Source organism: Hemitrygon akajei, chromosome 22 (genome assembly GCF_048418815.1).
Source record: "Hemitrygon akajei chromosome 22, sHemAka1.3, whole genome shotgun sequence".
Lineage (NCBI taxonomy): Eukaryota > Metazoa > Chordata > Chondrichthyes > Myliobatiformes > Dasyatidae > Hemitrygon > Hemitrygon akajei.
This window is the reverse complement of record NC_133145.1, coordinates 51,972,661-51,986,363: the sequence shown is the minus strand read 5'-3', so window position 1 is coordinate 51,986,363 and position 13,703 is coordinate 51,972,661.

Here is a 13,703-nt window from a genome sequence, read left to right as displayed (position 1 = left end):
GATGCATTCATACCACCTCCTCACATAGCCGGTTCAATGCCATCCCTTACCCTGTGCAAGAGAAGCAGTTTATATTTCAGATGGAAGACACTTCTTTGGCAGATGCAGGTGACTGTAGGAATAAGTTAATTTATAACATTCAGCTTACTTAATACTAAGTTGTTTCCTCACTTTCCCAATTCTTCAGTCTGAAACGTTCACTCTGTGTCTCCTTCAACAGACATGGCCTGACTTGCTGAGGTTTCCCAATATTTTTTGTTTTTATTTTGGATTTCCAGCATCTGCAGTTCTCCAATTTCCAGTACTTTATGTCTCATTTCTTTGAGATCATCCACTTCCCTGCTTGCTGTGAACTAACCTGCGCCATATCATGATCACATACTGTATAGCTCTTTGATTGTTAATCCACACTGCTTTCTGCTTGGTGATTAAAATACTTACCTAATTTTTAAACCGTATAGGACCAATCCCATCACCATGTCTGTAGCTACCTTCAAGTTTACAATTCCCCAAGGTAGCATTAATTTTTAATAGACCTGATCACTGACTACAAGCGTATTAATGCACCACCCTCAGTTGTGCCTTTCTCAAAATCTTCCTCTTTATTCAATCATTTAGTTATTTATCCCAATATGGCCTAGTATCATTTTTTGTTATTGTTAATGCAATTGCAAAGTGCTTTGGGAGCTATTTGGTCCGATACTTTAGATCTTACCTGAGAATGAATAAATATTACTCAGAGATAAATCACTTTGACAATATAACAGCAATAAATTGCTATTGGAAAATAAAATCGCAGATCTGAAGTTATCAGTTTTGTTCCCTAATTGCAATTTTTAATTTTTTTTATTTAGAGATATGGCATGGAAAAGACCCTTCTGGCCCTTCAAAATGTGTTGCGCAGCAACCCACCAATTTAACTCTAGCTTATTGACAGTATAATATACAATGGGCAATTCACCTACTAACTCGTAGATCTATGGACCGTGCGAGGAAGTGAGAGTACCTGGAGAACAAACAAACACACACACACACACACACACACACACACACACACACACACACACACACACACACACACACACACACACACACACACACACACACACACACACACGTACTTATGGACAGCGCCGGAATTGAACTCTGAACTCTGATGCCCCAAGCTGTAATACTGTCGCGTTAATTGTGGCAGCTGAATATAGTATTATTGCTATGTACAACCACTGGCCACTTAATTAGGTTAGGTACATCCTGTATCTAGTAAAGTGGCCACTGAGCCTATGTTTGTGTTCTTAAGCTGCTGTGGCCCATCCACTTCAAGATTCGACGTGTTGTGCATTCCAAGATACTCTTCGGCAGACCACTGTTGTATTGCGTGGTAATTTGATTTACTGTCACATTCCTGTCAGTTTGAACCAGTCTGGCCATTCTCCTCCGCCCTCTCTCATTAACGAGGTGTTTTCACCCACAGAAATGCTGCTCACTGGATGTTTTTTTGTGCACCATTCTCTCTAGAGCAGGGGTGTCAAACTCATTTTAGGTTACGGGCCGGATTGAGCAAAATGCTGCTTCATGCGGACCGGATCAGTCGGACGAGTGCAAACGCAGCTTTCGTTGCCTCCGATTTTTTCAGCCTGCTCTCATGTGTCTCAGTCTCTGCTATAACTACAAAGTGTTTCACTTTACAAATTCCGTTTCTTATGAAGAAGACTGCCGAGCAAGACTGCCGAATAAACACTAAAAACCCTGAAAACCTGGTACCTGAATAAACTCAGCATTAGCCATATCATACGCCATAGGCGCTTCGACTACTGGGGCCAGCTTTAATAGTAATTAGATATTATCTCGCGGGCCAAAGATAATTCCACCGCGGGCCGGATTTGGCCCGCGGGCCTTGAGTTTGACATATATGCTCTAGAGGCTGCTGTGTGTGGAAAACCCCAGGAGATCAGCAGTTTCTGAGATACTCAGACCACCCGTCTGGCACCAACAATCATTCCACAGTCAAAGTCACTTAGATCACATTTATTCCCCATTCTGATGTTTGGTCTGAACCTCTTGACCATGTCTGCATGCTTTTCTGCATTGAATTGCTGCCATGTGATTGGTTGATTAGATGCAGGTATACCTAATAAAGCGGCCACTGAGTGTATATGGCCAAGTATCAAAATTTTATTTTAATGTAATTGCAAAGTGCTTTGGGCATTATTTGATCCGATAAGGTTGCTTATATAAGTGATTCTGTCTAATTATCCTTTGGATTTTCCCTGAAAATGACTAAAAGCAAAAATTACCCAGGATAAATCACATTGACAATACAGCAACAATAAATTGCTATTGCAAAATAAAATTGCACATCCAAAATCATCAGTTTTATTTTGTAATTGTAATTTATTAGTGCTGTATATTCTGAAATCTGAAGCAGAAACAGAAAATCTGGCAGCAACTCTGGAGAAGGAAACGAGAGTCAGTGTTTCAAATTCACAGCCCCATCTATACCTATGTTATCTCTAGGTTTAAGTGTTGATCAAGAACCTTCATCTTAAAGCATTAACTCTGGTTTTCTTGAGTTAGCTGTATAAGGGTCTTGGCATGAAATATTGACTTCTTATTCCTTTCTGTAAATGCTACCTGACCTGCTGAGTTCCTCCAGCATTTTGTGTGTGTTTGTGTGGATTTCCAGCTTCTGCAGAATCTCTTCTGTTTCTGATTCTTCTTCCAACAATAAATTGCATTCATCCAAAGTTCTGCACAGAAGTAATTAGATGATGTGTCACTGAAAAAAAAACCCCAGTACATTAGTTTAATAGATGACTCGTTGATTCAATTAACTGAACTGTACAAATAATCCCTAGGTCAGCTTTTGGGGAACCATGGTTACATATTGAACTGCAGGCTTGACACCAACCTCCCCCGCCACCCCAAGTGTCAGCATAGATAACCTCCACCGTTGGGCATATTGCAGCCTTATTGAATTTGCATCATGCCCAGCATTCATTCATTTTCACATGGAGATGCATTAGACTGATTTTGAAAGCATGGAATCAGCCTTCCGTTTCAGCAGGGACCTAGGATCCTGTTTCATTTCTATCTGGTGCCTGACCCCACCTCCAGAACATGCCTTGAGTGTCTTTTTAATCCTAAAAGCTACAAGTTGCCATTTCGGTAAACAGGTGGAAATGAAGACGTCAGTCTCTTGCTGAGAACATTTGCAGTATTTATTTAGGGATAAAGCACGGTACAGTCCAATTAACCTATTAACCCCGTCCATCTTTGCAATGTGGAAGAGAACTGGAGCACCTGTGGTCATGGAGAGAAAGTACAAACTCCCTATAGACAATTATTACAGCACAAGAGATCTGGGTTCATTTCTACGCAAGGAATTGAACCCAAGTCGCTGATACTGTAATAACGTCATGCTAACTATTACACTACCCTGCCAGTCACTTGATCTAAAGCATATTCTCTACATTCACTTGTTATCAATGAGTGTAAAGCCAACCATTGCTTCAGGAGAAAACTGATTGGTTCTCTGGTTTCTGACTATCAAGTTCAATAGATTTACCTATAAAGCTGTGGAGTCTGAGGCACCATTGGTGTGATTGACATGTTCGACGTCAGTGTTGCTGGAAGCAATTAGTAATGACTTTCTAGAAAGGAGCAATCCATTGCCAGTGGTGTCGATGCACACACAAGTCATCTGTGCTGCCTGTTAATGTGCAGCTTTTGTGTGATTTTACTCAACAGGTGATCAGAGCTGTGGCTGAGAATTAGCTGAGTGATATCCCTTTTGCTGACTGAATTTTCCCTTTGCCATGTTCGCAATTCATCCTCACCAGTACTTGTTCCGCCTCTTAGGCAGGATTCGTTGGAATCCATCTGACCTTTGACGCTGCTTGATCATTCAAACCAGAACATATTGGTGCAATTCCACACTGCTGTCCTCACGTCAGCCATTACTGTCTGGTTTGGTGCAACATCTGCATCCTGCATCTCGCAATGTACAGAAACGAAACTCTCAGGTCAGCAGAAAAAGTCACTGGCTGCAGTGAGCCTTCACTACAGGGTTGTATGTCCAGGACCAAGAAACGAGCAGGAAACATCATTACAGGCACGAAAAATCATTGCAAACTGCCTTCTTCAAAAGCTCCATTCTGGAAAGCACTATAGGGCTATTAAAAAAAAAAGTCAGGCTGGGTTAAAAGCTTCTTCTCCAGACAGATTAACTAGTTAGCCCCCCCAAACCCCCTTTATCACCTTCACTGTAAACCATTTAAACCACTTTTTATAATGCAGTTTACATTGTAAATATATGCTGGTACTTATGCACATTTTATTCAATATCTGTACCTCTAACCTTATTTTTAATTTAATTCATTTTTCTTCATAATTGTTGAATGTTGTCATTCATGTCGCACCCTGACTAACACACCACAACAGGTTCCTATTACATGCAAGTGTATATGGCAAATCAAGTTGATTCTTGATCCTTGAAGTTGAGGTCTTTGGATCAGCATCTTAAGCCTATCTACCTAGGTTGGTGCCGTATTCTTCATTCCTCTGAAAATTGGAATATTTCAGATGCTGGAACTCTAGAAATAAAAACAGAAAATTCTCTGAACACTCAGTCGGACAGGAAGAACTGAGGGAGAGAGAAGCAGAGTTAATATTTCAGTTTAAAGGGTCCTCTCTTTCCACCAGTGCTACCTGACTTGCCAAGTGTGATCAGTATTTTCTGTTTTCTCTTCCTTAATTCCCTTTTGCAGAAAGAAACCTCAGTCAGAGCTGAATTCACCGTCGATCCATTTATAATGGAAGTTCTCACTGAAACCGTCATTTGGATGACTTGCAATGACTGGTATTTGCCGAAGTTCCCATTCTATGTTTAATTGGTGGGGGAGAGGTGACGGAGAGGAGATCATTTCTCCATGTTTGGTGGTTTTGTATTTATTTATTTATTTACAGACACAGTGTGAAACAGGCCCTTCCAGCCCTCCGAGCTGCGTCACCCAGCAACCCACCAATTTAACTCCAGCCTAACCACAGGACAATTTACAATGGCCAATTAACTGACCGATTGTTAGGTCTTTGGACCGAGAGAGGAAACTGGAGCATCTGGAAAAATTTCATGTGCACATAGGAAGAACATACAAGCTTCCTTACAGAGGACACCAGAGTTCAACTCCAAACTCCAATGCTCAGATCTGCGTCAGCCACTATGCTACTATAAACTGGATGTACGGCGAGTGTTTGCTGGTTCTGGTGGTGATCGCTGCACTTCTGTTTCCATTCGCTTCAGCGGAGTGGAATGCATGGCGAGTAGAAATGGGATATTCTGCTGTTTCTCAAACAAACACACACACACACACACACACACAAACACACACACACACACACAGATAGATAGACACACATGCACACAGACACACACTTTGGTCGATCACTTTAGTGCTTTACTGATTGCTTCAACATTTGTGTTACGCCGAGTCTTTTTAATCTGATTTTGTACCCTTCTCAGTGTCTGCTTAATGCTTGTGTTGTTTCACAAGTGGCCAAGCCCCTCCACTGCTGTTTGCTGATCCATGTTTCTGCTGAATGAAGGTTTAGGTGGAGAGGCCAAGATAAACTCGATACTTTGGCAAAGCTACTCAGCTTTCTGTGATAGCACATGCTATCTCACATGAAGTGAGGGAGTGGAACGAGGGAAGAGTTTATGCATGCAGTGTTTGTTGGATCTACTCACATTAATTAAGCTTTAAATGGTCACAATCAGTTGTAATCCTTCCTATATCACCTCTAAATTATTTCAAACTGCCACAGCCTGCACAAGGTGCTGTAAACTATCAGGTTGATTGTTTTCCTGTCTCTCCACCAAGCTGGTAGATTCTTCCACTGATTGACACAGTGATGCTGGTTCACTCTGTAAATGGTGATGGCAGGATTGAAACTAGAGAAACTCCTGAGTTTGCTTGTGGATGTTTGTTCTATGGCCTCATGTTCACGGATTCACACTGCTCATTATGTGGTGTTTAATCGGTTTCCATTCCACCTCATTTTTCACATCATTACCTCACCGTCTTGTTAGGTTAATTTTTTTTTTGGAATTGCCTTCAGCCATCAGGGACCCTCCTATCAGGCCCTTTCCCAATTCAGAGCATCAATCAATTCATGAGCCTCCTTTCTGACCTTCTGCTTGGGAAAGTCATACCGTATAAAACAGGATTTTGTATCTGTTGTATGTTATTTTGTGGGTGGTAGAGTGGAGATATGTCTCTAACGAAGGAGGTATAAGGAGCTCCTTCCCTCCGCTAGCCTGCAGATCACCCTTGGGCAGGCGATGCACCTGCTTGGGATGATCGTATGAGCAACTGGTGCATATCACAAATCCTGGTTATGAAACCACTGACTCAAGGCAGAAAATCTCTGAAGAGTATTGATAATGGTTGGGGTCACCCACCTTGTAAAGACGCTGCCCAGAAGAAGGCAATGGTAAACTACTTCTGTAGAAAAATTTGCCGAGAACAATCATGGTCATGGGTAAGACCACGATCACCTACATCATACGACATGGCACATAATGATGATGATGATATATTGTCTACAATTTACAATCTGAACTTGGAATTTTACTGAAACAGGAGTCAAGAAGTTCATTCAAGTGCTTCCTTTGATAAATTGAATGGTATAGCACACGATACCATCTCTCTGCAAACTGAAACAGGGCCAGAATGTTGCAATCTCTGTGTCCTGATCAAAACTGATTTTTGATTCATCTTGATGTCATCAGTCTGTGTACTGTTTAGTACATCATCAAATGCTGCCTTCTTTTCAACCCAATTTCTACTGAAACCATTATCTATGTTTTTGCTGTCCTTAGACCTGTCTATTCCAGGCCACTCCCAGCCTTCCTCCTTCCTTAAACTCTCCATTGACCTAACAAACAACATGTATCATTCACTCAAGACCAAGTGCTTGCTTGCTTTCATTAGTTCCTGAATAAATAAGGGCTAGATTACAATAATTACCTTCCTGATTTCATAGGGTCAACTCTCACTATTTTTATGTAATCTACAAACTCCTCCAGTTCTGTTTTTCCCAATCATCTCTGAATTTAATTGTTCCATCACTGATCCATCACAGGCAAAGCCCTCCCCATTATTAAGCACATTTATAAGGAGCGATGCCACAAGAATGTGGCATCCATCATCAAGGAACTCCGCCTTCCAGGCCATGCTCTCTTCTTACTGGGAATTGAAGAGTCTGAGATCCCACACCACCAGGCTCAGGAACAGTTATTAACCTACAACCATCAGGCTCCTGAGCCAATATGGATAACTTTACTCACCTCAACACTGAACTGGTTCCACAATCTATGGAATCACTTTCAAGGACTTTACAACTCATGTTCTCAGTATTATTTATTTACCTATTTGTTACATTTTTATCTTTTCTCACCTCAAGCTCGTAAAACCTGAAGTACTGGCATAGCCAAGCACACTCATTCCTCAACTGCGAGGAACTTTCAGACTATTCCAGTTGTGTTTAGTATTGTGGCTTTCTGCAGATTTGTAGGTCTAATTGCTTAATGCTATTGTGCAATGATCTTGGGATCAAAACTGCTTTTTGATTCATCTTGATGACAGTTGTAGATATCTGTATTGGGATAATGTACACCCTGTTCGTGTTCCATAGTCTTTCAGTTTCCTCTTTTAATTCAGCATATTTCTGGCATTTTAATTTATTGATTTCTGTATTCCATGAATGTTTGGAATGGCTCTATCTTTTAAGTAAGTTGTTCATGCTTGTTTATCTTGTAATATTATATCCAGGTGATTATTATGGATCAGCCATAATATAGTTTGCAGGTCTCTGACTCTAAAACTAGATCAGACTTGTATTTATAATAAGGTATGGTGTCCTTTATGCAAGCTTTGTGTTTGCCACCTGATTGTGCCTGTGGAAGCAATCAGATTAAGTGAAACTGCCGCAGGGTCCTGTGATGTGTTGGATTGTTTCTGGTTTCTCTTGGCATTTCTCCATTTATCATCTTGAAGTTGTTGTTCTTTCATTATGCATTTTTGCTATTTTTTATTGTATTATTATTATTGTGATGATGATGATGATGATGATGATGATTATTATTATTATATAAGGTTCCCCATACAAGGCTCATTCAGAAAGTAATGAGACATGGATCCAAGGAGACCTTGCTTTGTGGATACAGAACTGGCTTGACCACAGAAGACAAAGGGTGGTTTGGATGGTTCATATTCTGCATGGTGGCTGGTGACCAGTGGTGTTCCGCAGGGATCTGTTCTGGGACCCCTCCTCTCTGACATTTTCATAAATGACCTGGATGAGGAAGTAGAAGGGTGGGTTAGTAAGTTTTCTGATGATACAAAAGTTGGGGGTGTTGTGGATAGTCTGGAGGGTTTTCAGAGGTTACAGCAGGACATCAATAGGATACAGATCTGGGCTGAGAAGTGGCAGATGGAGTTCAACCCAGATATGTGTGAAGTGGTTCATTTCAATTGGTCAAACCTGAAGACAAAATATATTAATGGTAAGACTCTTGGCAGAGTGGAGGATCGTGGGGTCCATGTCCATAGGACACTCAAAGCTGCTGCACAGCTTGAGAGTGTTGTTCAGAAGGTGTATAGTATGTTGGCCTTCATCAACTGGGAACTGATTTCAAGAGCCATGAGGTATTGTTACAGCTATATAAGACCTTAGTTAGACCCCACTTGGAGTATTGTATTCAGTTCTGGTCACATCATTACAGGAAGGATGTGGATGCTATAGAGAGAGTGCAGAGGAGATTTACAAGGTTGTTGCCTGGATTGGAGAGCATGCCTTGTGAAAATGGATTGAGTGAACTCGGCCTTTTCTCCTTGGAGTGAAAGAGGATGATAGAGGTGTATAAGATGATGATCGTGTGGATAGCAAAAGGCTTTTTTCCCAGGGCTGAAATGGCTAACATGAGGGGGCATAGCTTTAAGGTGCTTGGAAATAGACACAAGGGGATGTCAGAAGTAACTTTTTCATACAGTGAGTGGTGGGTGCATGGAATGCACTGCCTGTGAAGGTGGTAGAGGCAGATGTAATAGGGTCTTTTAAAAGACTCTTACATAAATACATGGAGCTTAGAAAAACAGGCAGCTTCTAGAGTAGGTTACATGGTCAGCACAACATTGTGGGCTGAAGGGCCTGTAATGTGCTGTAGATTTTCTATGTTCTGTTCTATTATTTGCTTTTTTATTTGCACAGTTTGTCTTCTTCAGCACATTGGTTGTTTTTCAGTCTTTGCGTGCAATTTTTCATTGATTCAATTGTATTTCTTTATCCTACTGTGAATACCTGCAAGAAAATCAATCTCAGGGTAATATATGGTGACAGATACATTCTTTGATAATAAATTTATTTTGAATTCTGCTTGTACTAAGCCCTCAAGCTCAGGAATTCCATTCCTCAGTCTTCCCTCCACTCTCTCCCTCTTTGAGTAAACATTTTGCAATCCAACCCAATTCTTTCTTGTGTATTTGCTCTGAACTTTGTTTGGTAAAGCTCCAGGTAAGTGTTTTGGGACACTTTTCTATGTTAAACTAACCCTGTAAATGAAAGTTGTTGAAGTTTGTTAATCAGGATTGACTGGTTGCCTTAATTGGAGCTCAAATTGGAATCAACTGGGCTGGTTGTAAACATATAGGGCAAGCACAGCACCCAGTGTTCCAAAAATAGGGCATATAATGTTATCTCAGATCAGTTTCAGATGTTGGTCATTCTCTGTTAAAGGGCATTGAAGATCTTGTGATCGTGCTGCCCAATCACCACAACATCAAGTACACAGACTGATCGCTTGCATTTCTGCTGGATGAAACTAAGAATCGAATTCCTGAAAACATTCTGAAGCAATGGAATTAAATGTTAACAAATGGTATCAATGCATTCTACTGTGTATCCTGATTAGTGGAGAGAGTGATCCACACACCAGCTAACAAAGTCATCCATCACGTAAAGCTTTGGTCTAAATTCAATTAACACTCAGTCATTAATTGAATGTTAGAAAGGTGACACCTGATGTGAAATTGAATTGCTTAAGAATGGAACACCATTCCACAGAGAGCAAATGTACACTCACTTCAGCAACGCACACAAAATGCCGGAGAAACTCAGCAGGCCAGACAGCACCTATATAAGTGAATGGATAGTCGACATTTTGGGCCAGACTCTTCTTCAAGACTGCGAAGGAATGGGGAAGATGCCAGAATAACAAAGGTGGGGGGAGGGGAAGGAGGCTAACTGGATGGTGATAGGTGAAGCCAGGTGGGCAGGAAAAGTCGAGGGGTGGTGAAGAAGGAATTTGAACAGGAGAGCATCTGGAAGTCATGTGGCACACGGTGGCGGCGAAGACAAGCTTCGAGGAGGGATACGTGGCTGTGGCTGTGTGTCTGAGAAAGTACATGGTCGAAGATTCAGAGTGTAGCAGAGGTCACAGAGGGGGAGCAGAAAGGGTTTCATCCTGCATTCGAGTTTAAATTAACATTGGATCTTCTTTTAACCCATATAACTGTATATAGTTTGACATGAGTTAGCTTTAAGTTAAAGTTATCCAAACACTTAATATGTAAAGGACACAACTTGCCCAAATTGGTACTATTGAGGAGAGATTTATTAATGATCTTCCGAAACATATAATGAGTTGTCTTATTTGAGAGCCCATGGTATGCAATCAGGTTTGTATCTCAATTACATTGTTCATGAGTTTGTGGATCCAGCTTCTAATCCAGTTGGCTGAGACCGATAGCCTCAGAAAGTGACTTTGAAGTCCAGCATGACCGAATGAAGGAAAGGACATCCTCATCATAGGCTGGAGGCAGGAATTCCGGTGGAGAGTAATCAGTTTGTGTGGGGATGTCAAACATTGACAATACATAACTGTTTTATGGAAAGGAACCTAAACTCAAGACCTGGAGGCCAGCAACATCTAGTGTGTTACCCCCACATGCATCTGAGACTTAGACCACCCACTGTCAGGGGAAGAGATGAATCGGTGGATGGAGGAAAATATTCGGTGATGCTCTTCAAAAAAAAAGCAAGATCCTCAATGACCTCTGGGAAATCTTGCTTCATGGTGGCTCAAAATGGAGGAGTAGGCACAGGCAACCTGGAGACCATGCACTCGAAGCATTTCAAAGCCTAACATGAGTAGTGGAACAAGAACAGCACCTTCATAACTTTCCAACCTCCCCATCCTGACATACTCGTGATGTTTTTAGTCTCATTTTTGCCTGATGAGTCACCTCGGAACCCATGGAAATGGATCATGGATCCAATCTATCCTTGATTGCTTGTGTGGCCTAAGAGGGCATCATATACGTATTTACAACAGAGGTTCCAGCTTCAGCTGGAAACACCATAAACGTGGGTTTGGACTGGAAATTATGCAAAAATGGCCACACGAGCACAAGGATAAAGATTCAAGATATTATGTGGTCAAGATGGAAAGGAAGAGCTGCTAGGGGTAGATTGTTGGGGGATAGTTAAAATCTATCAGCTACCAAGATGTGGGGTGTGGGTGGTATGGTTACAGGAGACTGTAGACGCTGGAATCTGGAGCAAAACACAAGATGGTGGAGGAGCATCAGTCCAGGTGAAGGGTCTGAGCTGGAAACATCGACTGTCCATTTTGACTCTTATTTGCTGCTCATGATGTGGGGGAGGTTTGACAAGCCCATCAATTTTGTACAATTTTGTGTGGAGGTTACTGGGTTATTGTGAACTACAGTGAAAACGAGGTTGATAATTTAACCAAACAACTGATTCTTATTTTCTGCTGTTTTCACCGAGCATATTAATAAATGCAGAGTCAAGCAATGCATGCACTTACTTAGTTTAATGGTGCCAGACAATGGTATCTGTGGACAGTGTATCACTTCCAAAATTTATTTCCCTGACTAGACTAGAAAGTAAACTGTCAGCGTTCCCAACACTTATGGTAAAACTGACAGAATCTGCAGAGAAAACATTCAAGTCTAGAATCTACAATCTGTAATTCTATGTTCCCCTTCTGTGTGACTGGTTCAGTCTTTGCAGATGCAATGCACACTGAATTAAAAGTTTGTCAACCACCTCAATGTCTTAAATGCCCTATTCCTTCTGACAGAACTAGCATGAATCCCAACATATTGATGCAATATTGAAGAAGGTACATTGCTGTTTTATTTCATTAGGAGCAGTAGGTGATTTGGCACGTCGCCAAAGACTTTAGCAAATTTCCACAGATAAACCATAGAGAGTATTCTACCTGGTTGCATCACCATCTGGTATAGAGGGGCCACTGCACAGGATCGGAAAAAAGCTGCAGAAGTTTTCAAACTCAGCCAACTCTATCATGGGCACTAGCTTCCCCAGCATTGATGACATCTTCAAAAGGAGATGCCCCAAAAAGGTGGCATCCATCATTAAGGACCCCCATCACCCAGAACATGCTCTCTTCTTATAACTACTATCAGAGAGGAGGTCCAGGAGCCTAAAGACACACATTCAATGTTTTAGGAACAGCGTTGTCCCCTCTGCCACCCAATTTCTGAATGGACAATGAACCAACCCCTGAACACTACCTCACACTTTTTACTCTCTTTTTGCAATACTTATTTAATTTATATATATATATTTCTGATGGTGATTTATAGTATTTTTTATGTATTGCATTGTACTACTGCTGCAAAACAGAAAATTTCACAGCAACTTAAGGATAGTTTCCTTTCTGCTGCATCACACTGATCCAACACCCTCTTTCACATCTCCTTCCCAGTGGCGCTGCCACACTCTCGAACTTTTGCATTTCCCTCTACTGCTATTTCTTATTGTTACTTTTCCGCTACTTCATGTTAAACTACAATCTTTTCACCATTCTGACTTGTGCTCATCGGTATATTTATTGTTCTAATTTTTATTACCACATACATTGATAATTGGCAGGTAGTCAGTGAGGGCATCACTGAATTGTGGTTGATAGAGCATCCAAGGATATATATTATATTGAAAGGACAGGCAGATAGGTGGAGGAGGTGACATTGGATTGGAGGATGTAAAATCCTTATGGGTAGAGTTAAGAAACTGTGAGGGTTAAAAGACCCTGATGGGAGTTATATTCAGGCTTCCAAACAGTAGCCAGGATATGGGATCTAAAATTACAATTGAAGTTGGAAAAGGCATGTGAGAAAGTCAACGTTAAGATTGCAGAGGATTTCAATATGCAGGTAGATTGGGAAAATCAGTTTGGTGTGGATCCCAAGAGAGGGAATTTGTCGAATGCCTATGAGAAGGCTTTTTAGAGCAGCTTGTGGTTGAGCCCATTCAGGGAAAGTCAGTTCTGGACTGGGTGTTGTGTAATTAACTAGAGCTGATTAGGGAGCTTAATTCAAAAATCAGTGGCGCAAAATGATGAATCAGGAGGTACGTTGTCTGCTGAAGGCTAGGTCTGTGGCATTCAAGTCTGGTGACCTAGGCCTGTACCAGAAAACCAGGCATGATTTGAGGAGGGCTATTTCAAGGGCAAAGAGGCAATTTCGAATGAGGTTGGAGGCGACATTGGATGTACTACAACTCTGGCAGGGTTTGCAAGACATTACTTCCTACAAAACCAAACCCAATTGCATGAATGGCAGCAATGCGTCACTACCAGATGAACTCAACAC